A 27,071-nucleotide genomic window follows, 5' to 3' on the forward strand; every position below is an offset into this window, starting at 1 on the left:
AGGAGTATGAGAGGGTACTATGGTATGAGAAGGAGAGAGTGTACTATCGACCGCACGCTAGAACAAATTATGACCGAAAGATATTTGTCTACCGGATTACGTTGCTCCCAAACCAGTTCAGCTTCATTAGGAGTTCACGGAGCAATCGTTACAAACTGATGGCCGAACGTAAAAACAATACAAAACATACACACTATAACATGACTTGAACAAAAAAAAAGAACTGTTTTGCGTACTTGTACGATATTTATGCCCGTATCTTGTATAGAAGACCGTACACACCAAACGGGCTTCCAGACTTCGTAAAGCTCTGGCAGCCGTTAGTCTCGGAGCCCATCCAGCTGCGTTCTAAAAATAAAGTCAATCCATGGACGCTGAAGCGGGGAACCATATAACTCTAATCTTGATGAACACCACCAGATTGCGCGAACATCACATTCCACAAAGACAGGCTGTTCATGCATTTCCACGCTGTTCTCATGGGACGCGAAAGTCTAAATGATGCAAGCCGTTCACGACGCACGAGATACACCCTGAGTGTTACATAAACACTGTAATTTAGGTACTACTAGCAAATATGTATTACGGAGCGAAGGTGATACTAAGGTAGCGAAACTGACAATAAGGCTTGTGATCATAATTCGGAGTTTTGCGTCGCGAACGTCGCACAAACGCGCGCACTCACCAACACGAGGCTCAATTATGCAGTCCACTATCACAGCGGGTTGAGTGGCCGAGGAAACATGGCTCTTCTACTCCGATACTCCGTCAGTCCACTATCACAGCCGCTTTCTGTGTCTAGAGACACTAAATAGGAGGCAGAGTAGTGACACTCAGGGTCGATTCACACGATGCAACTTTAGTTGCGCCACCAAGTTGCACCATGTGAACGGCGAGGCTCTGGTTGCGCAACCGGAGTTGCAGAGCCGATCGCTTCACGAGCCATTTCTCCTGCAACTCTAGCTGCAACCTGCGAATCACACGGCTCCGTCGTGCAAGGGCGACCAATCAGGAAGACTTCGATGTGTCAGTTATTGCAGCGGCGGTACGCGAGACGGTGAAATTATCACTGACCAGTGGAAATTATGCAAATTTATCAAGCTTGCAAGGGATTGAAGTCGTAACGAGCGGAAGTAGAAGTGCGATTGGACGAAAATGATGACAATGATGTTGATGATGACAATGTGTTTTCGCGCCATCTGGCGAGCTCGGTGACAACTACGGCATTCCGAGTTGCTCGCCGTATGAAAGGGACCTTTTTGGTGCAACTTCGGTTGCGTGCAACTGCAGTGGGAACCGAGTTGCAGCAAAAAGTTGCATCGTGTGAATCGGCCCTCAGCCACGCCGGCGAGCAAGCCCGCCATCTTGGCTGAGGCGCGGTTGCGTCGCCTAGCAATGGGATGCCAATCTCCCCCTTCTCCGGTGGAGAACAGCGCGCAGTCGGGCCAGTTTGCAACCCAGGTAACCGGTTTTGCATGGAGGTGACTCAACATGGACGGCGAGTTCTTGGAAGAGAAACCACGTGACACGATCGGCCCAATCGCGGACACCGAACGTCGGCTCTGGCGCGGCAGAGCAACGCCATACTCTTTACCCTTGCTTATTGACTCTAGCTGTGTCGGCTCACAACAGCCCTACGGCGTTCTCTATGTTTCTTCAAAACCGCACACCGAGCCGAAGTCATGCGCGCACATTATCACACAACATAGGACGAAACTGAAACGTTACACATCATAAACAAGAATTGTAAAGGTTACCCTGAACTCCCGTTTGCTTCACCAGCACAGCCTTCACGCAACACCAACTGAACTACGCGAAAAATAATGCACGCAATCACTGCAGCGTCTTTTGTCGCGCGCGTTGACCCACGAGCCATGCGTCCCAGTACTGACCCCACAACCACGAGACAGATGAACCCAGTGGACGTACCGCGTCATGACGAGGAGAAGAGAGAACGCGGACTCGGAATCTCTTATCAGAAAACGTAAGAGAATTTCTCCGAGGCGTGCCGTCAATAGGATTGCGTCTGAGAGAAACAGCCTCGAAAACATGGTGGCATAGAACAGTTATATTTCTTTGCTTTGTTTTGTCGCTCAAAACTCCTGCATGCGTGCGTAGCCGACTGAAAAATGCGATTTCTTTCCGACAGTGTGCGGGAAAACCTACATACAGATCACCAGTACGCTCATTGCTTTGCTACTGCAATTTAGTGTGGATGATCTGGTGTGCGTGCGTGAGTTTTCTCGCTTATCTGAAAAGCTAGACGCTGGATGGAATGTTGTATGAGTCATCTACACGTATCTTACAGTCGGAATATAGAATACAATGGCAATAACTGAATCAGTCCACGGCTACAGAATGTTCCTTTATGAAGTCGTATCTCCGTCAAAGCGCGACAACCGAACCTGTCCTGAAACAATCAATGTCTCCATTGATTAAATAAAGCACGGAACCAGAAGAACGGAAGAACGGAATAAATGACGAACCTCAATCAAAACACACAGGCAGAATTACAGTTACAATGCACCAATACAACGCTCATTAACGAAGGTAACATTCTATGAAAGACTCGTGAAAAGCTTCTAAAGCTTCCATATGCTTTAAATGCGCATACATGCCTATTAGCCATGCATGTAACGCCCTCCCCTGGGTCTTTTTGGGAGTAAACAAACTGATTGATTTGTTGATCGATTAGGCGACGTAGTGCAGATCATGGTAAGCGCCTCCGCAAGAACCACTGCGCGCACACGCGCACGCTTGTTTCCTTTTCTTCTTCTTGAAAATAAACGATGGCACGTTTTTGCCCGGTATGGCTTCGAGAGTATCCCGTACGTCATCCTCTCGACTTTCCAACAGCAATCAATAACTGCTTCCGCGACGGCTCCGATACGCCCAATGCAATGTGCTATCACTCTGCAAGAAGCAGGGCAGCAGCGTTTTCCTCAGAGAGCTATCAAGCGGTCATTTCGCTGTCAGATGGCCCTGCTACAGTTCTTCCACCACATGCCCAAGGGCTGGAATGCTGCGATCGCGATCAATACGACAGACCTCAGCAGTGATCCAGATTCCCGTTGCAAATTACACGTTTCGTAATGCCTACACGCTCGGTTTGTTGCATCGAGCAAGTGCAGTGAGATCCACCGTCTCCATCACTGGGAAAAGAGGGGGGCGTTTAGGTTTGTATTTCTTTATTGGGGAGGACGATGGGGGATGAACCGAGAGCGAGGCCTCATGGTCGTTCATTGCGCTGGAACGGACGTGTGTTTTGCGAATGCGGTTAAGCATGTGTTAACGCTTTACGACGCAGGGCTCGTAATGTGAGTAAAAAAGGTATTTAACCGCGCGTCTCTGTTTGCAGTATACTGTCTCTTTCCAAAGTCAATTCTGTTACGTTCAAGTTTACCATTCTTCCAGTAGCCATACTGGTCTTGCACGGCACCTACATTTATCTAAACCGTACTATATTCTCGAACAAGCGTTAGACTGCGCGTGTGGACACTTTTAATAAATTTATCCGCTCGTGATGTGCGTGCGCCGCTTCAACGCTTACGCTGTCTGAAGTACGTTTTGGTTCAGTAAGTTTTCCTCTAACTTAATCACGTTTAGAATGACGTGGCTGCATAATTACACTTGTATTGAGTAAGTTATACGGCCCTAGTGATTATCTGCGCGATGAGCTTTTCCCTGGGGAATAATTATCTCGCGTAGTTAGCATAGTAGTTTTACTGCTTCTCTAATACGTTAAACCGCCGACAAACATCGATTAGCACACGTACCTGCTATTAGCATCTAGTTCTTCAAACGCGTTAGTCATGCAGGCGCAAACGGGGAGGCAAGGATGCATTATTTCTAGTCCTTTTTACTGAACGGAGTGCTTGAGTTATTGAGTGATTCTTAGCTCTGCGGGCTGCGTGTATATTCAACGGAAATAAATCTAATGCAGTGTCTCAGTGTAACTGAGCCGCTGTATGTAACAAGGGGGAAGTCGGCTTATTCCCTTTTCAGTTTTCCCTTCTTGATGCGCAAATTAGAATGGTGCAAGCGAGTTGGTATACTGCAGAAAAATGTAACCTCTCCTGAGGTTTGAGGAAGTTCCTGTTTGAGGAAGCTCTCTTCGTATTGTGTGTTCGTCAAACTCAACAAAATGTTGCCTGTTTACCTTCCTCTTTCTTCCTTCGAATAAGCATATAACTCCTTTTCAGTATATTTTCGCTGCAATGGCATGTAAATACCCGGATGTGTTTGCCGAGTAAAATTCGGGACCGTATGGAAACTATTGACCCGCTACAGGCGAGCAAGATGCGGGAAATACATGTGGGTAAATGGAACGGACAGTTATATCAGATCCCATCTCTATACACACTTGCAACCCGTGTAGTTTTTATTTTGTTCCAATGCGGATATAAACTACGAAGTTTCCTACCTTTTTTTTTTTAGACGGAGTTTTCCACTGACGTTATTTTACCAATATCAGCAGCATAGGCATTACCGGAGGTTCATTTAAAGCTTTCACAGTTGGATCCTTTTCAACTTATTCCTTTATTGCATACAGAGGTTCAACTGTCGTTCGCCCGCATGTTCATTCCTCTTCGCGAGGAGATTCCGCCTACGTGCTTGATAAGACGTCGTGAATTTCACAGTTGACAATTTCGTAACAGCGTCGCCGCGCAATAAGTCAGCGCAAAAACACACACCACTTGTGGCTAACTAGCTTCAAAGCTACTTATAGCATGCTAAGCCTCTATTCCTTCAACTGGAGCAGATAGCTGCGCAAGAATCTCGTCTTCCTGGGAGATTTCCTCGTGAAAAGAGACGTTCATCCCTGGATTATTTGTCTGAAAAAAAGAAAAAAAGCGCCTCTGTCTAACGCTTCTAACAGATAGCGTTTCTTCCTGGAGTGGATATTGGTGAGTGGATACAATACGTGAGTGTCCCTGTCTAATATGCGTAGTTTTTTTTTTCTTCATCGATACGTTTTATTACCAACATAAAAGCAGAAGTTAAGCAGAACTGCATTATACAGCATAAAAAAAAATGTGCTTAAAGGAGAACAGAGGTTGCCCCGCACATCTTTTATTTGTCTTCGCTTTTTGGACACGGCGGGTTCTGTAACAAATAAAATTAGCTCATGCGAAAGAACGGAGAGTGCAGGTCACGTGCTACGGCGCACGCCCAGGGTCTCTGTTCCTCACATCGTTCAAAAATCCTCCACTCTTGCAAAGAGCGTGTAAGAGAACGAGGGAAGGCGGAGGGTAACATCGTGACGTCACCTATTCCCCTGGTAGGGGTAGTCACGTGACTTGTCGACGTCACGCGAGAGGATCGTGCCGCCCGCCCGCAGCTGCTTTCTCGGAGTGCTTCTGCTGCGAATTTAATTGCACAGTACGGCCGAGCGAAACTAGTTTGCATAGTGGCTGCTGATGGATTGCTTAGGGATTGGAGCCAAGTCAAATGCCACTTCACTGCTCCTTTAAAGTATGTTCTCCAAGACTGGGGTAACGTTTCTCGACGCGCTAGACGTTTGTTTTCTTCGCTCTGGGGGCGACGTCAGTACAGCTCCGGGTGATTCTCAAGGTAACAGCGGACTAGTCCTTATCGAAGGGACTCAACTTTCCGAAGGGTGAAGTTGATGACGAGTAGGCCACAAATCGCACTGTCCGATCATCTTCTCTCTCGACGTGGTCAGAAACGCGAAAAGTAGACGCTGTCCGTGTGTGTTCAATTTCCCGTAGGATGCGTATACCCCTCATGACGGGGTAATGTGATCGTACAAGGCACAGAAGTCACAATATAAGTCGCGCTCAGCCGAAACGTATAAAATAGACAAGTCTCAATCAGGAAGACCACGAATGAAAACAGTGTTGGTGGCCCAGCATAATATTAGCCCTCCTTGCAAAACCGATCACTATTACACGTAGTATTCAAACCGGCCAGCCTTGCTTTTTGTACATCCTTTTGATGGCGGCATGATATGGCCTATCAATAATGCTTAATGGAGAAGCACAACGTATCTCTTATAGTTTCCTAAGTGAGCTGAAAGTTACCAAAAATGCTCTCCCGTTCAACGCCCAGCAGAGGCATCATCACGACACCATTGCCATTAAACGTCACCTAGTACACGCCGAAGCATGTCTTACCTTTTAAACAAAGCACTGTTCTCTCCCATCTCGAGTGAAAACTTCTTGAAACACCTCAGGCAGAGCGGATAACATATAATCGCAACGGAATATCAGACGAAAAGAATCAATGCTACAGCGTAGCATGCCCCTACTATTGCTGAACCTATCTTTGTATCGCTCCCTGTTTCGTGGGGTGGGGGGGGGGGGGAACTTTGAGTAGACGAGTGGTCAGCGCTCCTGTGCTGGCGGCATATTGCTCGTGTCCCAGTTTCTGTACAGGAGCTTTCCTCCCGTTTCAAACGCAGGCTAACATCTGTTATAATTGCATTTAAATATTGACAATTTTTTTATCTTCATATCGAAGCCGCGTTCGACCATAAAAACAAAAAAACGTAATCCGTTTCCCCCACTTTCTCTCCTCTCGTAACACGAACTAACACATATGCAGATGAAGCCTGCAAGCAGGCGCAAGGTTCCGAAAGAACCCTAAGAGAGTTATAAGCGAACTCTGGAAAAGGGCGGGGTTCAGCCCCGTGTTTATCGCGCTACAAAAACGTGAACTGATTACATCCTGCGCGTTCGGTGCTACAGACCATGAGATGGCGAATTCAAGTAAGTGTATGCCACAGCCGATGCGTGTCTATGCATATCGCGAATCGCTCCTTTCACTTCGTTGCGCTTGGAAGACGACACAGCCGCACTACATGCATATGCGATCGTAATGATAGTGATGGGAAGATACCTGCTAGCAGACCCATATCACGGGAGCAACTGAAGCGCCACACGACGTCACATTACGTAGCGAAATTAGCAGGCAGCTCACACAAGGACAGTATGTATATATCCGTTTGTGTCTTGTGTACGTTTTGGATCGGTGACGAAAGTTATCGAGAGAATTCATATGCATCCACGCTGAACGTACTTGAAACCGCACTGTGCATCATATAATGGCTTATGATATAATGATATTATATATGATGTACGAGTCATATGATGTCATAACTATACTTTAGTGGTGAATATTTCATACCGCACGTGTAGAATATTTGTCACATTGTGCATCTTTAACGTGCCATCTTTCGATATTTCAACTCCTTGATTCGTTGCAAGCCTCTGCGGCTTCGTGGCAAGTGCAACAAAGACGGGAAATTAAAAAAAAAAAATCCATCGCGCCACTCGAAATACATCCTGCTTGCAATGAAGAGAAACTTCTCAAAACTTACCCGAAAGAAACGCCTCGCGATTTCACAGATGCACACAAAACAAGAAGTTTATCAGCGCTTTTCCGTAACACCAAGGGGAAGTTCAATTCTTTCTGTCACACCCGACGAAGGGAGGCCGTAGCAACGACGAGAGACTGCATATAGACGCACACGACAAAAAAAAGACAACTGATGATATAGAGTTTGAAAGATGCTCCTTTCGAAGTCCGCCAGCAGCGACGTGCCACAAACGATAACTTGGGAGGGATCAGCCAGCGCATCGAGCAGTAGCGCTCAAATCCACCGCCAGGAACGCTACTGACGCCAGCTAGACGGAACCATTTTCAGCAGACGAGGGGGGATGAGTGAGGGGAGCCGGGATGCCTGGTTCGGCGGCGCGTTGAGCATTCCGTCCGTAACGCACACAATAATTTATTCATTTCATTATTCGGTGCGTGTTTAATTCTGTTGTTTCTCCCCACTTTATGTTCTGCACCTATGTGCGTATATTCATCCGGAGAATGTCGCTCGCCCCTTTAGGACAACTCAAAGGTTCGTGTTCAAAAGGCAGATATAGTTGAAGTTTCTAGAGTAGCGCTCAAAGACTGGACGTAGATATACTACATGCAGAGCATGCTTTGTTGACTGCGTTTTGGGCCGACGGCGACAGCAGTAGTGAGAGCTCGCTAGCTGGGTCCGCAAAGTCCGGAGCCATTGCGCTTGATAGCAGGCGATATGAACGGGCTTGCACCGTTGGCTACACTGGTTCGGGTTTGTGGTCGAGTGCGGCCAGATGTTTCGGGAAGATAAAGTCAGCTACCCTCTATATCGTCAGTATAGGTTAGCCTTCGGTGTTGTATGTTCCAGATTAAGGATTCGTTTTTTGTTTCGTTTTTTTTTCTCTACGTGTAATGGGAACTGGTGATGCCGTTTACGTGCACTGCCACGAGGCAGCGATACAGACGACCTGCGCCCCTACGTCGTTGATTACGTAATGCCTCGCAAAGCATACTGATGGGCACATCAGCCTTTTCAACCTATCAGCCGACGCGTTTTTCCCGCTTCTTGCCCAAGCAGCACAATGTACTGAAAGTCGAGTGCAATAGGGGTGGACGGTATGTGTCTTATCAATGTTGTTTAGTTTCAAGAGTCTGTTCAAGGTCTTCCACCTAATCGTCCACCTCAATTGCACTCGACTTTCAGTACATTGTGCTGCTTGGGTGCCCACCACAGCAAAATATAACCTCGAACCAGTCTTCTCGTGACGTCACATGTTTGTAAACAGAAGGTCGTCTGTTGGAGAGGTGTAAACGGGACCGGCGCTATCAGCGCTGCTGTACCTGTTGCCACGTGTCTGACCTTATAAGAGGAGACGACGTTCGGTCCCCTGGCGGCGGGAATGGCGCAGTCCTCCGATGTCGGGTAGAATAAATAGCCTCATGAATGTAAGAAACTCAGCATGTATCTACCAGACGAAAAGGTGGTCGGTGTTACAGCTTACGCAATGACTATTTATTCATTCATGTCTCCCGGTATGTGTCCACACATTCCATGACTGCTTTACACTCACTATGAATGTGCAAATAATCATTTCAATGGAAAGATGGTGAAAGGAAGCATTTCGAACCGAAGCGAATACAAAGCTAATGCAGAAAACGAATGTGAAGTAAAGATTAATACAATCGAAACGAATACGAAGGAAATCGTTGTATAATCTAACCGAAGAATACGTACAGCAAATGTACGGGTCTTGTTCTTCCTCCTACTTCCTACATGCATTACGTGCACGTGATATGTGTATGCGGATCTCTATGTGAAATAACGGTCGCATTTTTTCATCTCTTTCTTTCTTTCTTTTTTTTTTTTTTTTTGCATACGTTCTCTTGAGACGTTTTCGACTTCATGCATAGAGTTTCGGAACAATTCCAATTTATTCGGTTTCAAAGATGCGTTCCTTCGACTCGGGATTAGAATATAGAAGACCATATTCAATTTGGAATTTTTGAATACGCAATTAGCTTCTTCTTTATTCGCATTTGTTCCATTGATATGTCCCTACCTTTGAATATATCGAACTAGCAGTCGTAGATTAGTATAATGTAGTGTTCGGACCAAGTACGCCGTCGGAGCACACCATGCATCCATTTGTGCAATTTGAAATGGGGACTAAAGTGCAAAACATTCTCCTCGCCGAAATGAAATATACCGTTACGTTGATACCAAAACAAAACAAAAGGAACGGTATTCATCCGTCGTGTTGTTCGTTATCTATGAGCGAAAGAAACGGCAATTGACGCTTTCCCTCTCTCTCTCTCGGAAGAAGAGCAACAATGCGGAGAGGCCTTCGATTGGTCTCTTCAGACGATTACCGGCGATGATGGGAAAAATCGTTTGAGGAGACCAATGACAGCCCGCTCCTCCTGACCTGCCATCCTGAGAAGGAGGGTAAGAGAAAAGTGCGACAAGCGGCATGGTCGAGCGGGTTAGGGCGTCCCGCTCGTTGGTGGTGAGGTCGTGTGGAAGACTGGGAGGTGGTGGGTTCGAATCCTAGCGCCGGCTGTGCTGTCTCAGGTTTTCCCTGGGTTTTCCGAAGACTTTCCGGACGAACGTCGGCACAGTTCCCCCTGAAGTTGGCACAGGACGCATACTAACCCCCTGTACCCCACTCCTTCCTGCTGTCCTCTCTCCATCTGTCCACATCTGTACGCCGCTCATAGCCACAGTTGCTTCGCGGCGCTACCATTTTATATATATATATAGAAAAAAAAGGAAAGTGCGTTTTCTTTCGTTCAGAAATTACGAACGACGCAACGGATGATTCGCATTCCTTTTATGCCAACGTCGAAGTAACGGCACCATTCGTTCCACGAGGAGAACTTTTTATTTCTTGTTTTTACTTTAGTGCCCCTTGAAGGAAGAATCGTGAAAAGGATGCGTCTTGTGGAATACCGTTCCTGTAAAGCGTGCTTTGTCTGCAGAGCACCAATGCGCGCCGTAAAGCATGGTTTACAGTTTGCTGAGTGAGTGCGCGCGGGCTCGCAGAGCGATCGAGTTCTCACGGGCAGGCAGAACGCTCGATAAGCGCGCTACATTACGTGCAAGTGCTGCTATATTCCCCAATAGGAATTCATATTAACACCAATTTTAATTGCACACCAACTTTTAATTATTAATTAACACGAATACTGGCCAAACGAACGCATTATACTCCCAGGTGCGCTTCCTGTGCGGCAATAGGTGAAATTAGGTGAAATACCTGAAAGACATAGGTGCTGCGGTCATCTTTTAAAGGCGTAGCAGGTAACTGTGGTGTGCTTGAGGATCTGGAACATATTCTTCTTCATTGCTCCCACTACCAACCTTCCCGAACCACACTCTCCGAGTCTCTTCGTCAGCTGGACCCTCGCCCCTTCTCCCTATCGAAATTGCTTGGTCCCTGGCCCAATCCAGCCCAGCAACGCTCTGCGCTCAAAGCTCTTCTGACATTTCTGGACACCATCGGACTTCGATCGTTATTGTGAAGGGGCTCGTTATTTTATTCCCCACATTCCCACCAGCAATGGGGTAGAGTATCGCCTGTGGCGATGAACCTCCCCACTCTCCAAAGCCGAAATAAAGTCGTTGTTGTTGTTGTTTTAAAGATAAAAATTCTCTTCGCGGAACGAATGGTGCCGTTACCTTCACAGCAATACAAAAGTAACGGGATTCACTTTCTCTCTCCTCTCACTCTCTCTAGAAGAGAGAGAGAAGAGGGTAACTTGTCTTTGCACTTTAGTGCCCCTATAACAATCAACGCTCATAACACATGCAGAAAGTGATTAGCGTCTTGGTTTAATACGCACATCAAGCGCCCTGGAGCAACAGGGTTGTACCGGTGCGGTAGACATCTCTCTCGCTCTATCTCCTTCTATCTATCTCTCTACCTATATCTCTATCTATCTATCTCCATCTCTAACAGCATACGTTACAATTATACAAGAAATCCCTGAAATCAATATGCAGTACGTTCCGGTTCGCTACAAAGTTCCAATTCCAATTGCTTCCATGTTTGCCGTTTGCAAACTCACCGGCAAAGTAGAAACTACGACCATTACTGTAAGACCGTATAAGTAAGACCGACCGCTCATAGCCACCGTTGCTCGCGGCGCTAACACACACACACAAAAAAAAAACAAAGATGTAGTGATGTGTGAACTGAACGCCGTAGTGTTCCGAAGAACGTCGTAAGAATTCGTGGCAGTAACGCCTAAAGAAATCAGCGTTCATTCGGCCGCGTAATTTTTTGCTTTTACGAGAAGATTGTCGCGTAAGAATTAAGGTACTATACTCGTGGTTCCCTCTTTTTTTTTCCACGATTTTTCTTTTACAAGAGTCGTGGAATGCGTTTCCTCGAAGGCCTGCAATGCCTTGGGGCATTCCAGGTATGCATAGTGCCTGCGTTGTTGAATACAGAAGAAGGAGGCGGCGGAACAAAATACTTCCGAGGAAACCAGGCGTGCTCTTCTTTTTAATTACTTGCGCACCGTAGGCATTTCTTTTTACTTCCATATGCGCTTTTGTTATTTAAGATATTGAATGTCAAAGATGGGATTCAAAGGGGATCTGCGCGCTCTATTCTCCACTTCTGTTTTGCACTGAATTGATATTTAATGTAGGCATACATGTGTTGACCAAAGTTTAAATTGGGACTGTGCCAGTCGAAAAAAGATTTTAATTCTAAAGAAATACAAAAAGCACTTCAGTCACTAGCCACTTTTTAAACGAAGGCTTTTCCCTGCCTATGAAAATGCACCGTGTGAAGCGATTCATTCGACAGATGTATAAACATCGCAGAATAATTCGATTTTAAGAGTCGTGACTGTGCGCAACGGTGGCAGTGCAAGCAAGTAGCCGCGCGGGCCCCTTTGACGTCATTACGGTACATCCTGCGGATTGGTTTAGAGAAACGTCGCTAGCTGCATAGGAAGAACGCGGGAAGAACCGCGGGTTACGTATCAATGTACTCCAATAGTCCAATTACCGTTACCAAGAACTGAGCAAAAAACGAAAAAAAAAAAAAAAACAAGAAGTGGGAAGCGCCGATCCCGATTGGAGAGCGGTCGCTCTTGGAAATTGGAAGCGTAATGACATCACGGGTGATGATTTTTCTTCAGACGCTTTCCGTCGTATGTCGGCACAGTTCCCTTAGAAGTCGCCCCAAGAGGCACATTCTCTCAGGGCGTCAGTCGTGACGTTGCCTACCTCTGTGAGGCCGACAAAGGACGAGCTTTGTCACCAGCAGCAGCAGCAGCACCACCACCATCACCGGGTGATGTTTTTCGTCCTCCTCCTCTTCGTTGCACCCTGCAAACCAAATCGGGCGGGAACGCGCGCGTCGATGTTCGGGTGCGTTTTTTGTAAGAAAAATATTACGCAGAGAGAATTTTTTTATTAGACTTCAAATGAAGCCACATTCTTTCATAATGCGCCAGAACCAGAAAATCTTACGATGGCTTTCTGCACTTTTAAGTCTTAACTGAGGACTGGGGGAGTCCGCACGAAGCTCGTAACAAGCGGTTTTATGGATTTTCCTACCGAATTCTCCTGCTTACGAGAGTTGATCCAACGTCCGCTTTCCGGATGCCAAGGAACGCCTCTCGCCAAGACGCTGCTGCATTAATTCATCGGATGCGACTCAATGTGGCTCATAGAGCTCAGTGGCGTCACCTGTCTGCTGCTCCGCCTATGAGTTTCCCGTCGCTTGCTCCGAGCTTTCCTCCCCCTTTTTGAGCACCCGCTCCAGTTGTCTGTTGCTGGTCGCCGATTGCTTCAGTCGGTTCTTGGTTGTTAGAACCTCAGAGCCGTACTCTCTGGCCGCGCGAAAACCGAGGGCTGTCTTCAAGGAGCATGTCCTCAGAGTTCCTAAGGTTGTGCGCTCAAGTACAATGTGGAGCGTGGATTCCGTACATCCTTTCTCATACAGTTTACATATTTTGTCGATAGGCTCGTATTTCCCAGTGAACCATAAGACATCCTGTGGACATCCGCAAGATGTCACTGAATTGACAACTGATGTCCGCAAGACATCCACGATTGGTCTCAGTGACGTACACTGCATGTCCATAAGACTGGCAATGCAACATCTTAAGACATGGTTTTGGCAATCCTGTGGACATCCAGAAGGACATTTTAGGGACGCGTTACGGGACGTTACCACAGAGCTCTCCCTCTTAAGCAATTGCTTCTTAACTGTCGTGTTCGCAGCATACCGCTTCTCGCATCAAAAGGGAGGTCGCCCTCGAATGTCATCTTACGCTGGTGCAGAAGGTTTCCAGAACAACTATCTTTTTTTCTTCACACAAATCAGATCTAGTACACTTCAATGCAGTTGTAGAAAAACGAACACGCAAAAAGCTACGAAGGGTTTCGTTATTCTCGTCTTCTGCACATTATTCGATTGCCGAGTGAGTTCATATTTGTTTCTATGACGAAACTTCTCAAGTGTCACGGCGCCACGGTTCCAATACACGATAAGAGGAAATCACACACAACGGAAACGAACACGAAACAAACAACTATAGCAAGGAGAAGCGAATCATACAAAGACAAACACAGCGAAACGCATCCTGCGGGATTTTCAGACATTGAAATGGGAGGCCTCCCTTCTGAAAAGAGGAAAACGTTCGATATTTTACTCTCTTCTCCAGATCGAATCTTTATCACACGAATGCGTTCTATATATTTCCACTTCCGCGAGCAAATCAAAAATAAATGAAAAATGAACCGAAGGTTCGGGGAAGGATGAGAGTGAAATCATACCGGAAATCAGTCGTGGTTCGTCCCATTTTCTCACCTGGGTAGTAGCGTTTAGGGTAGCTGCACCGTATGCGGCATAGTCAGAGGCACAAAGCTCAAATTAACGAGTGCCAAGGTTAATATATGTATATGCCATGACAAAAAAAAAAAAGAAAGAAAAAATGGTGACTTGATCCCTTTTGATTCGTTGTTACAACCGGTAGTCCGTTTTGGGGACTAAATGTGCGGAACTTTATGCGAAGTTTCGGAAATATTTGCAACGCTCACACACACTCACTCACTCGCACTCACACACACTCACGCTCATGGGGGTAAGATGGGGAGTACTTGCACTCAAGGGAAATAGAAGAAATTTATTGTTTAAATAACTTACCCATCATAAAACACAAAGTACCACGTACGCAATTATAAAAGTATAATTTATCCAATTTATTCCTCTTTTACCTGGGTGTCCCAGCTAAATGCGAACATATTTAAAATATATATATATATATATCTTTTTCCGAGATGAAATTAATTGTATTATAGCATAGGCTGAAGGGCACTCCTAAGGAGGGCATTAGCAAACTCCTAAGGCAATGTCTTAATTAACTTTCAATAATTAACTTTTTAATTATAAAAGCTACGAAGTTGTCCCAATGAGAACATCTGGTCCCTTTGGTCACGTGATACCGGAGCCGTTTTCAGAATAAAAATCCGTTCGATAGATCGTCCGCAAAAAATTCGCGAAGGAACACCATTTCTTTTTCTTTATTTTATTCATTGCGCATCTTTGGAGACGCGTATTTCTCAGTGACGTACTTTGGATGTCCATAAGACTGGCAATGCAACATCTTGAGACATGGTTTTGGCAATCCTGTGGACATCCAGAAGAACATGTTAGGGACGCGTAAATCTGAATAAGAAAATCTGAAAACGGCTCCGGTATCAGGTGACCAAAGGGACTAGATGTTCTCATTGGGACAACTTCCTAGTTTTATAATTAAAAAGTTAATTATTAAAAGCTAATGAAGATATTGCCTTAGGAGTTTGCTAATGCTCTCGTAACGAGTGCCCTTCATCCTATGCTATAATGCAATTGATTTCATCTCGGAAAAAGCGATATATATATACACATTTTTTTAAAATGTGCTCACATTTAGCTGGGACACCCTGTATACGTTACATTGGCTTAGATGCCCAGTTAGCAAACTAGACTTAGGCTTTGAGAGGGGGTTGTGGTGTTCCTGCCTCGCCCTTTGCCATATGAACGTTCAAACTCTCCAGGCGTCGATTTACATAGCAACATGATTAAGCGTATTCTCCAGGAGACGAAATTGTATCGTCGTTCTCCAGCCAGACACCAGACGCTGCCTTCACCCAAGCGACGTCGTCTGCTAGTGGACGCAGACTTTTGTTAGTCCGTCACTCCTTTCACAAGGATACCTACAGTCACACTCAACACACACCGCACACATATGCACATATGATATGGGACTGTTGTCAACACCACCACTGACAACCGATAAATCATGAGTATGGCGTGGGGCGGTTCACCGTTGTTGCCATCAGGGCTGACCTCCGTCTATTGCTTATTGCCTTCTGACGACTTGGTGAGATAGTTATCATTAGCATTTTACAATTGGAAGGCATCATGCCATGAAAACCAGAGAGGACGAAGACATACACCAAAAACAGCATGCCCCATCTGAATGTGACCCAAGACGAGACAAATTCTAGCTTTTGGACCTGTCGATTACCCTCATTTCCAGGTCTCGTTCTAAAGAAGATCACAAACATGGAACAACTAGTCAAGGATCTGGGATGGAGCGGCAGTGAAAATGAGTTCACGGGGCAGTATGTAAAGTGTTAATGGACTGCCAGATGTCCCAGAGATAGCTCGAAGGAGATTTCAACAAAAGTATACCGTTGAGTACGACCGGACAAGGTGACATAAAACGCCCTTTGGAAGGTGCTAGGAAAAGGCGTATAGGTCGTAATCAAACGTTCAAAGTAGGAGCACACACGGTCCGTGAAGTCTTCCAGAGCCATTCCGCGTTAAGTTTGTTCAACGCGCCAATCGAGAACTATGACGAGCACGAAAGTCAACGGTCCATAATGAATTTCCGTCTTCGTGCTGTAGTAAAATTTAGCTGGCTCCAATGATGAAGCCAAATTGTCTATCCCATCTGACTTTGGACGTTCTGCGAGTTTCGCAAAAACTTGAGTTTCCCATTAGTGTAGTACAAAGACGATGTTAATATTCTCCTCAATGGTTTACCAGGCTTTCGTATATGGGCAGTGTATCTATAGGTTTGTTCAGGGGTAACCGTGTATAGTAAGCACCCCTTACGTCCTGATCGATGCAGCCTACTCTTGGTCACTACTGGACGCTTCTAATAAGCGTTTTAGGCTCAGCAACCTGTAGCCATGGCGACGCAGATAATGAGTCACTCAATTAATATCGGCAACACCCGTAGGGAACGGAAGGAAAGCAGAAGTGTTACGATATCTCACGGCGCGTTTATCACAAATATCGCTCTAAATTTTCGTAAAAGATAAATATGGGCGATGTTTCCCAAGGGATTATTTCCCACTGGGTCCTCCGTCTTATATCTACCTGCCCACACTTACGTTCTTGTGACAATAAAATTCAATTCATTTTAATTCAATGTGCTATCAATCACTGTCTTAGTTCCGCCAAGAAAAAAAAATACCTTGCATGTCTTCTTACGCCTTTAGCAGACAAGAAAAGTTATCTTTCGCCCTTGCCATATTGCACGTCACCCTTTCACTTCGTTATCTATGCAGTCCGCGTGACACTTCACCTTTGAAGCTCCAGAACGCAGCACTCAATATATTTTTCCCGTTTCAACCTGCTCACTGTTCTCCCCCCGCATATTGGAACTCTATCAACACCATTTGCGTAGCCGACTATTTTGCACTATTTATATTTCTTCATTATTTTGCGTGCCTGCAAAGGCTTAAAACCGCTGGCATGCGAGGTCCTCGAATTATCGACCACCTGTGAACCTGGAGTCGGCTCCGCAAACGGATCAATGCTGCCGCAGCCCAACGGATGCTGGAGCCCGACGCCGCTTGGCTTAAGCGGCCGTCTGTGTACTCTCCGGCTTTTAGAGATGCGCCACCCTACTGGCACGTACACGCGTTCGACCCTGGGTCCTCTGACGTGTGCATATGGCGTAATCCTCGCCCCGAGTAAACTGTACATCGGCGCGTCATCCGTTTTATATGAGGAAAATCAATCATGCGAACCCGTGTTTGACGACCTGAGTAGTGGGGTGTGTATAGGCACGGGGGGAATGAGGTTTCACTCTACCGCTGACAACGAGCCAGCGTGATCGAGAAAAAAACCCTCCTGAGGTTGGCGACAAAAAAAGTCTGCACGCAGAAAAACAGAATAAAAAAAAGAGAGCGAGAGAGAGAGAGAGAGAGAGAGAGATGGAAGAAACACCAATTCTGTTTTGCACTAAATCGACATGTATAGGTACTGCTTGCGACGACACGGTTGTCTGGAATCGCCAGTCAGAAGTTTTTAGTATTTTGATTTTTGTTTTGTTTTCCGTGTCAGCGCCGCGAAGCAGCTGTGGCTATAAGCGGCGTACAGACGTGGACAGATGGAGAGAGGACAGCAGGAAGGAGTGGGGGACAGGGGGGTTAGTATGCGTCCTGTGCCAACTTCAGGGGAGCTGTGCCGACATTCGTCTGGAAAGTCTTCGGAAAACCCAGGGAAAACCTCGGACAGCGCAGCCGGTGGTAGGATTCGAACCCTCCACCTACCAGTCTTCAACACGACCTTATCTATACCGCCCACGAGGGGGACGCCCTTAAGCAGCTCGGCCATGTCGCTGGTAGTATTTTGAGCATTTATATATTTTTATTTTATATATTAGTATATATATATATTTTAGTATTTCCTTGGCTGCCGTCAGAAAGGTTTCTCCAACGGTGTATTTAAAGAAATAGCATACGCTGCACGCGTTTATTACTCAAAATAAATGATCTCGAAACACCTGGAGATTTGAGATGGAATAAACCACAGGGTGCTGATTTCTGAGACAAGTGTGTCGTCGGCAGTACATGTGTGGACCAAACTTTTAAATTACAACTGCTGGTAAAAAAAAAATACGAAAGAAAGAGAAATCAAATTCCAATAATCTTAAAGTGGGACTCCGCAACAAAAGCACCACAAAGATTGTGTCATAGCAGTAACGCTTGGAGTGTCAGGAACATACATACGAAATATCGCGTTCCCAAACTGCCAAGGAATTATTACGAAGTGAGCGCTTCGCCTCTGTGAAGCAAGAGGGCGCTGAAAGCAACACTGCTCACGTCATCCGGCATGCAAGAATGCAAGCTTCGTAGCAGACGACAATGCTGGGTGACGTCACAGTATCTTACTCCCGGCGATCCGCTGTGGGCTTGGCATTTTGGTTTCGGTTTGGTTTTGTCATAATTTACGAGTTAATTACCCGCAAAAAATGAATACGAATGTTGTATTCGGTATCAAGAGAGCGGTCCGTGTTCGGTATGATGCTCACCTAATTTTTTTTTTTTTTTCGAATCCTTGCGAAGTCTTCCTTTAAGTCTCACCTCATGAAGTGGGGCATCTGCGCGAACACTCGAAACTAGTTGGAAGGGAGTTGCCTCAGGACAGAAGCCGCCGATATTTCGAACAGAGACTGTTCTTCTTCTGGGCAGAAGAGAGCCCAGAAGAAGAACAGTCTCTGTTCGAAATATCGGCGGCTTCTGTCCTGAGGCAACTCCCTTCCTACATCTCTACCGGTTCGCTGGATTTCTACCCATCTATACTCGAAACTAGTTGTTTGTTATTGGCGTTTGATTCGTGCTTTGTTCTCCTCAACTTTTATCAGGTTCACCTATACTTACGAGATAAAAAAATAAAACTAAAACAGGACATTCGACTTTTGAGAATCCCATCTCACGTCGGTTACATTTCGAGCCACGGCAGCGGTGCCCGAAAGGCACTCAAGGTGAAATAAGCTTTGGGACACGCAGACGTGACGCCGCTTCTGCGCGTTCCTCTCTTATCAAATATGAACCATCCACTGATTCAATTTTTAACACCGCTATCGATTGCGTAGAAGATCTAATTTAGAAAGATCTTTTTATTTTTTTCTATATATTGCCTTCCAGCAATAAACCCCTTTACGCTGCAATGCTTTCCTGCACGATTTAATTCAATTTCACCTCAATTATATTTCTGAAACGCGACATTTACGATGTAGCTTAGAATGATTAGACATTATACTGAAAGCATGCCCACCTTCGCACTCGGTAACACGTCGAGACGTGCATCATCTCTTTCCTGAAACTTCCACGCATATCGTTAAAGGGGCACTAGAGTGCCACAGTTTCTCCTCGCGCAATGAAACATTCCGTTACCTTAACATGAACACAAAAGGAACGGAACTTATCGGTTGCGTTGTTCGTGGGTTACGCGCCAGCGAACACCATAGCACTTCGCTCCCCTCCTCTCCCCGTCTCAATAAAGGCGGCAATGTGGAGCGGCCTCTCATTGGTCTCCTCAGACGATTTGGCCAATCACCGCGGGAGATGCCAACGGCAGGCCCTCTCGACCATCACCACCACCACCACCGCGGGAGATCGTTTGAGGAGACCAATAGGAGGCCTCTCCGAATTACCGCACTTCTTCAGAAGAGGAGAAGAGGGAAATCGTAAATTGGCGGACAAATCACGAACAACGCAATGAGTCCTGTTGCTTTTGCGTTAGTGTTAAGGTAACGGGATTCATTCTACGAGGAGAATTTTTTTTTTTTGCCCTATTGAAAATTTGTTTTTGGGGTTACATCAGACCCTGAGGTATTAAGGTACTATGGGACGTTTGGGGTAACCCTTGGTCGTAAGGTTACAGCCAAAGTCCCATAATACCTTAAGACCCCAGGAACAAATTTTCAATCCTCAGACGCGTTCAATCCTGTCGTACATTTGTATAGTGCTGGAGTCCTGTGAACAGCTCGGCGGATTATTTGCGGGCCACCCCGCGGCCTTTGTCATTACCCGAGAATATGTTGAAGTGACGCCAAGTACTTTAGTGTTGTACGATCCCTAGAGTTCCTATGGTGACCCAAGAAAGTCCTGGGTAAACCACAGAACATTTTACGGTAATCCCATGGTTTCTTACGGTATCGCAGGAACGTCTTAGGGTAACCCGGGACGTCTTAGGGTTACCGCAGGGAGTCCTCGAGTAACCTTAGGCCGCCTTAGAGTATAACCCTAGGGTTTGCTGGGGTTACATGACCAGAACTTCGGGATTTCTGGAGTAACCTCAAGATTTTCTGAGGTTACCTCATACCTTTGCATGCACTTTACTTACCCTTTATTCATTATTTATTTATTATTTGCTCGTTTATTTATTATTTAGCAATACTGTTGGTCCCTAGTGGGACCGTAACATGAGTGGGTACACAAAACACATGTACATACATAAACATTTGAAATATATTAGTAACGCTCTATCCCGACAACGTGTCAATGCAAGATGATAATGCATAACGTACCAAATAGCAAAGCGCTCCAGTCACGAATCACACAACCCACTTGAAACACGAGCACACGCATGCACAGCGCGAACCCTCTCAGCTGGCTCCGCATTTCCATTATTCGCTACATCACCACAAACACATTGCACCAACTGCGGCGAAACCTGATACCTATAATTACGCTACGTTTCACGCGTCGCAATGGGTGTCCTGTTTCATCACCCTGCGGTTCGCGAACCTTATTCGATTGCGCACTAACATTCCCGCAGCTTGAATGCGATATGGCGCAATTGCTCGCGATACAAGTCCGCGTCAAAGCGCCGGCTTCTATTCACCTGTGCAGGCAAAGCAGTATCCATGGCGGAGCAAGGACAGGACACCTTCAGGATCGATAACACATGCAAAATAGCGGGGCGCTCCGGGAAAATCCACGCCTTTAATACAGTGACTATACGAAGCACGGTGGACCCGAGAAAACGGAATCGAACAAAGCAGTGCTAGAGGATGGGATGCGACGAGAATGGCTCAGGTTCACAACTATAAGGTCGGTCACGCGCGGCGCTACAGAAAAGAACTGATTATTAGGGCTTTTATGAGCCCGGGAAGCGAATCGTTGTAATCCAGTCGCGCTTCTCATTTGAGTAATGTATTAGGAGTAGGGTAACAAGGAACGCAATTCGACTCTTTTTAAATACGCTGAAATTTTAGAGGAATGTACAGAACTGGGCGGCGGTTCGAGTGAGATTAGTCCTGAAAGAGAATGAGGTTTCCGTGCTTCTTCAGTTTCGCTCGCTAATGATTAATTTTGTTTCAGACGTGCGTACTGTGTGCGTATAGCACGATTTTTATGACAGGGACAGCCTTGATTGCCATTTTTTTTTAAAGGAAGGAAGATATAGGAGAATGGCGTTGAAAAGAAACAGTCTCGTGTCTAACATTCTCAAAGGAGAGACCCAACTTCCCCCGGCAAATTTACTAACTAAGCGCATTAATTAACGATTAGTGTCTATTAACATTGTATCTACCTGAGCTACTAAAATAGGACGTAAAACAAGAACCTTGCAGCGCAGCACATCACAGCTGCCTCGCTTTGCCTAACATTATTGCCTTACGCAGGTTGTAATTTCGCTAAACGTGGTTAAGCTTTTGCCTATACGCTCGTCGTATTTAAGCTAAAGCCTCCACTCCAGGAATAGTCTTAAGGTGAATTTTCTTGAAGGTGAAACGTTGCGTAAAGTGTCTCGAACCAGAAAAAACAGGAATACAGTACCGCAGGTCCGCTCCTTTTAGAACATTCCCGAGAAGGAATTTATTTTCTTCCTATTCTTCTCTCGCTTATCTTTTTCCTCTTCCTCGCAAAGCAGACAGGATATAGTTATGATACGAGAACCAATAAATACCTTATATACAAGACAAGAATGTTTTAAAGGAGCAAGCAAACGGTATCTGCGGCAAGCTGAGAGGCTGACCATGAGGCTGCGTGCGCGTAACGGGGGTAACAACCCCCCCCCCTCCCCTCCCCCCCATCATAGCAGAGGCCGCCACCAGACGCGCAACCAAGTAACTCCTGGTCCCGTTTTGAAAACGCAACACATGGTTTCTCGTAAACCAATAAACTTTTCTTTTTTTTTTTTGATTGGGTGTTAGCGCCGCGAAGCAACTGTGGCTATGAGCGACGCACAGATGTGGACAGACGGAGAGAGGATAGCAGGAAGGAGTGGGGGACAGGGGGGTTAGTATGCGTCCTGGGCCGACTTCAGGGGGAACTGTGCCGACATTCGTCTGGAAAGTCTTCGGAAAACCCAGGGAAAACCTCAGACAGCACAGCCGGCGGTAGGATTCGAACCCACCACCTCCCAGTCTTCAGCACGACCTTGGTTACCACCAACGAGCGGACGCCTTAGCCCACTCGGCCATGCCGCTGGTCAATAAACTTTTCGACCAAGTATCGGACCAGAAAAAAATGTTTGTGCTGTGATCCCCTTCAGAAAAGCACGCTGCGTAGAGCACAGCAACGGGAATAAAGGGAAAGCCGTGCTCTTATCGGATTCTCAGCAGATAGACAAGAAGCGCAGGAAGTCGTTTCACGTCAGAGGTATAGTGTCACTTGTGGGCAGCTCTAGACTGAAAACACGTAATGGGATTATACATACCTCAAACTGCAAGGCGGAATGAGGGCGGAAGCTTTATATGACCTGCGGAGTTCGTCCGTGCATAAAATTAATTGAACTTGCCTTGAGCTTCAATTAATTTCTCGTCTTTTGCGAGTGTATGTGTGTATTTTGTCACATACAGTGCTGAATTCAAAAACACATCCTCTTCTCATTGCTGTCCCACATCGGGGCCCTGAGAGCACATTTGTGTCGGGCTTGCAGTAAGCAGTATGGTTTGCAGTTTTCATCATATTTTCTTACAAACAAACAAACAAACATCATCTTTTGTTTTTTTCCTTTTCTTTGTCTGAAACGTCATGCGCACGTACCCCGATGCCCTTCACGCTTCGAAGCAAAGTTTAATACTTACCCAGCATTACCCGGGGCATAACGTTTGCCCAGTATGAATTATCTCAAAATAAGTAATGAGAAAAAGAACACCCTGAGGGATCAGCGTTTCTGCTTTCAGTCTTTCCGTATTATTAAGGAAGTACCGCTGCACGAACTGCGCTAGAAATATTCACACCTTAAATATGCAAATAGTACTTAAAAGCCAGACCAGCAATTCTGAAGCGCCTTGATTTATGAATCTGTGTTCGAAACGGTGATATTTATTTTCGCCAATCAACTATTTTATGATGAAAAATGATGAAAAATCTGATGAGCTAAAAATGTACACTTACATTCACACGTTGCAAGCGGTGTTGCGATGTGTGACAAGAACCTGCATGTATTCACTTGATCGATTGGGCTAGGCGAAGAACACTCTACAAATAGCACTTCGCCGTACGGTGAGAACCAACTATCATCCCGAGTGACATTGCAGGCGCTCGCGTTTTTGCGACACTTACCGTGTGTTCACACGGGCGACATCCTCATGGAAGATTTTAGTGGAAGAAAAAGCGAAAACACTGCTCACGGAGCCGAAGTTCTGTCCCTAGTTATGTTGAGCGTTCACACGGTGCTGCAATATCGGCAGCGGTATACTGTGCACTTGGCAGACGACACTTAGCAGGCGACACTTAGCAGATGACACCGTCAGCGTCCTTTCCTGTCGTCTGCTACGGAATATCTTGTGGCTGTGTCGTAGGATAGTCCCCACGGTTAGCAGTGTACTTGAGCACACGACGTTAAGAGATCGCGCTCACGTGACAGCAGAAAGCTACGACGTTTTTCGCATCTTCCGGCAGTGTCTCCAGCAGACGTCTCCGCCAGTGAGGAAGCGTAAGAGAGGTCACGTGCTTACGACTACCAATGGGAATGGCCGCAGCTCTGATGTCGGAGCTTGACGAGTATGTGTGTTCGAGGGTCTATATCTCGCCAAGTACGACACTTTAAAAAAAATTTCCTCAATACTCTAGTGGGCAATACAATGTGTGCATGATTTAATCAACCACATCTATGAAAGTGTCTACTTTAAGTGGTTATGTTATGTGTCACATAAACGCGCAAATGTTGTCCTTCAAATGTTATGCGGTGAAGTTTTCTGTTAAGGGTCTGAGTCAGACGACATCTTACTTTCACTTCCGATGCAGCTGAAGCGTCAAATGTCAGTACGCGTTCGCCGTATTCATCCCATATTCTTTTTCGAGAGAGCATAAAAACTAGTACCGTGCGAATATTCGAATTTTTCGAATATTGAAGCGAATACTTATATGTTCGACTCGAATTCCGAACCGAATACGAATCGAATCGAAATTCCTCTTCCACACCGACTATATCCGAATAGTTGCCGGGAATACGGGCCACGTACGCAAGAACAAACAATTAATCTACAGCGAAACCGCCAGAGGCACTGTTTGAGTGCACTAGCAGACTAGTCCTATCACTTTCCCTAAGTCAAAACGAGATGGCGCAGCACTGTGTTAGTCCTAGTGCGCACCACCCTCTGAACGCATACCGACAGAGAGTTGGCGCTCGTATGCCGCTACAAATTAAAATATATCTTTTCTCTGCTAACGTTTCCTGTACGTTTGCACTTTATTTGCTCTCCTATGCGCGCAAACCATTCCATCTTGCAGCTCTACTCCCTTCTGCTCTACAGCTATTCGCGGTTTTCAAACCACTATTCGCACGGGTCTAATAAAAACGCCAGAAAATTTGACGCTCCGTGAAGAAAAATGAAGATACACTACGGCAATCTCTCGCGGTTGATGGGAAAAAGAGCCGTAAGGAAAATTAGTTATTTGGGCAACCGAACTTGTCGGCGATAAACAGGCGAACCCATCAACCGTCTTTATGGCCACTAGCCACCGCGGCGTTCACAGGCTCTTGATGAAGGCCCAGTGTGTGTTTTATAGATGTCGCTGTGAAAATTGTTCTTGTTTCCCGCCGTTTCGCTTCGTACACGGTTAAAACGAAACTTCTCTACGTAGCCAACCACCGTTTAGACCGATATCGTTTTGTCGCCCGATTTGTTGAAAACGGGAACACGCACCTATATCTTAGACATGCATAATGACAAGTCAAACCTATAGTCGGGGGTTTTAATATTATGAATGCATAATGAGTGGAAGATAGGCACTTCTTCTGTTTTCAACAAGTCAGAAGACACAATGGTATCATTTGGAATGGCGGTTGGCTAGGAACGTGTTATGTGGTTTTCCTTGGGTTTTCCTCAGAAGCTTTAAGTCAAATGTCGGAACAGTTTCCTGTGAACTTGGCCCAGGACGCACTTTTCCCGTCCCGCGATAGTGGTGATGTTGCCCGCCTGAGCGGGGCCGACCCCCCTACCCCCCCCACACACACACACACCACGACCACCTCTGTTTTAACAGTGTACTGGGACCGAAACAACGCATCACCTGCGCAAACTTGCAATTCTGCAAACATCATATTTCCTGGGATATAATTAAATATAATATTATATTACATATAACCAAAATAGTTAAAATAGATATAAAAATTACTTTACGTAACTGGCCACATAGTAATCATATACATTTCCGGCAGAATATCCCCCTTGCTGCGTAACCCGCCTGCAAAAACGAAATCTATGCTACTCGCAATGTTCCTGTATTAAAAAAAAAATTATAACGCTAAAAAAAAAGAAAGAACACCCCGAGCCAGAGTCATCTTCATACTCCTCCCCTTTTCTTTGCTGATAAACATATACCCCCTTTTTTTCTCATCATCGTGACCATCAACATCGCGATCGTCATCTTCAGTTCTTGCGCGTTCATCATTGAAGCTCCTGAGAACGCTGTTTTTCGCTGCCATACTTTAGGCCATAAAACATAAGTTGCTACTTTCATTATTTAATGCTGAACAAGATACGTATGGTAAACGAAGACTAAAGGCTCAGGGTGCTGCCCCAGAAGTTATAACCCTAACGGCTGCATTCAGAGATACTTCGATTGGGATTCGAACGAAATTCGGAGGCTCGGTCGACATGCGGGTTGAATAAGAGCGCTTGTAAAGAAATCGATGCTACACCAAACATGTAGTCCGTTGAACTCATTCAACCGCAACCTTCTACCGATCCCCACACTCTGAGATGAAAGCGAGTGACATGATGATCACAAGTGCTCGGGTGCTGTCCTTATACAAAAGACTCGGTTAGAGACACAATTTTCTTTTATGTTCTCCAGCGCGTTCCTCCAAACATACGTACCCCACGACGCTGCCGGCTGTGACAAAACCTTTCACCGAGGACCAGAAGAGGAGGGAAGCAGCAGCAACGAGGAACGACACAGACAGCTATGAAAGCACACGGAATCAATGCGAGAAAACCCGTTCGCGCATAGAATCCATTCCCGATTTCGAAACTTTGAGACGCACGAGAAATATGCGACTGGGGAAGCATTGTGTGAATGCACCCGCATAACGCTGTCCGCAGTAAAAGAGAAATTATAATGCCGAAGATAAAGGGAAAGGGCTCTTTTGTGCTTCCTCTCGCACCTGTTACTTCCCGCGCCGGCAGCACACTATAGGAACGGAAAGCATAGATATAGGAGGCATTCCAGAAAAGATCACGCTTATGTCGCGGATGATCTGACTGAAAGTGCGTGCGCAGATATCATCGGTGCCACGTGGAATATGGTGGCGCGTTTAAAGGGACGGTCGCGTCCGTTCCTCTCGATTTCCAAACTATGAATTTCTCCATATTTCTTTTAAATTCACTTATCAACGTATCCATACTGCGGTGCCATATTGCTCTTCGCTGACGGTATCGAAAATCCGACGCGAGATGCCAGATGTTGAGAGTACGCCGGAATTCCCTCTCTGGAAAAAGGCGAGAACGTCATTCCCTACACCACCAATCAGAGCACGGCCTTG

General features: G+C 45.9%; 1 protein-coding gene across 4 annotated transcripts in view; it reads right to left on the reverse strand.

The window, feature by feature from the left end:
• Positions 1-27,071, reverse strand: part of LOC135368804 (protein qui-1-like) — a 336,239-nt gene that overhangs the window by 151,136 nt on the left and 158,032 nt on the right. The window contains exon 1 of one of the 4 annotated variants that reach the window (XM_064602321.1): positions 7,343-7,591. The exons of the other annotated variants lie outside the window; for them this stretch is intronic. The gene's annotated coding sequence lies outside the window, so the exon portion shown is untranslated. Of the gene's footprint in view, positions 1-7,342; positions 7,592-27,071 lie in introns of those variants that run through there. 4 annotated transcript variants of the gene reach the window in all.

The sequence above is a fragment of the Ornithodoros turicata genome, chromosome 9 (assembly GCF_037126465.1).
Source record: "Ornithodoros turicata isolate Travis chromosome 9, ASM3712646v1, whole genome shotgun sequence".
Taxonomy (NCBI): Eukaryota; Metazoa; Arthropoda; class Arachnida; order Ixodida; family Argasidae; genus Ornithodoros; species Ornithodoros turicata.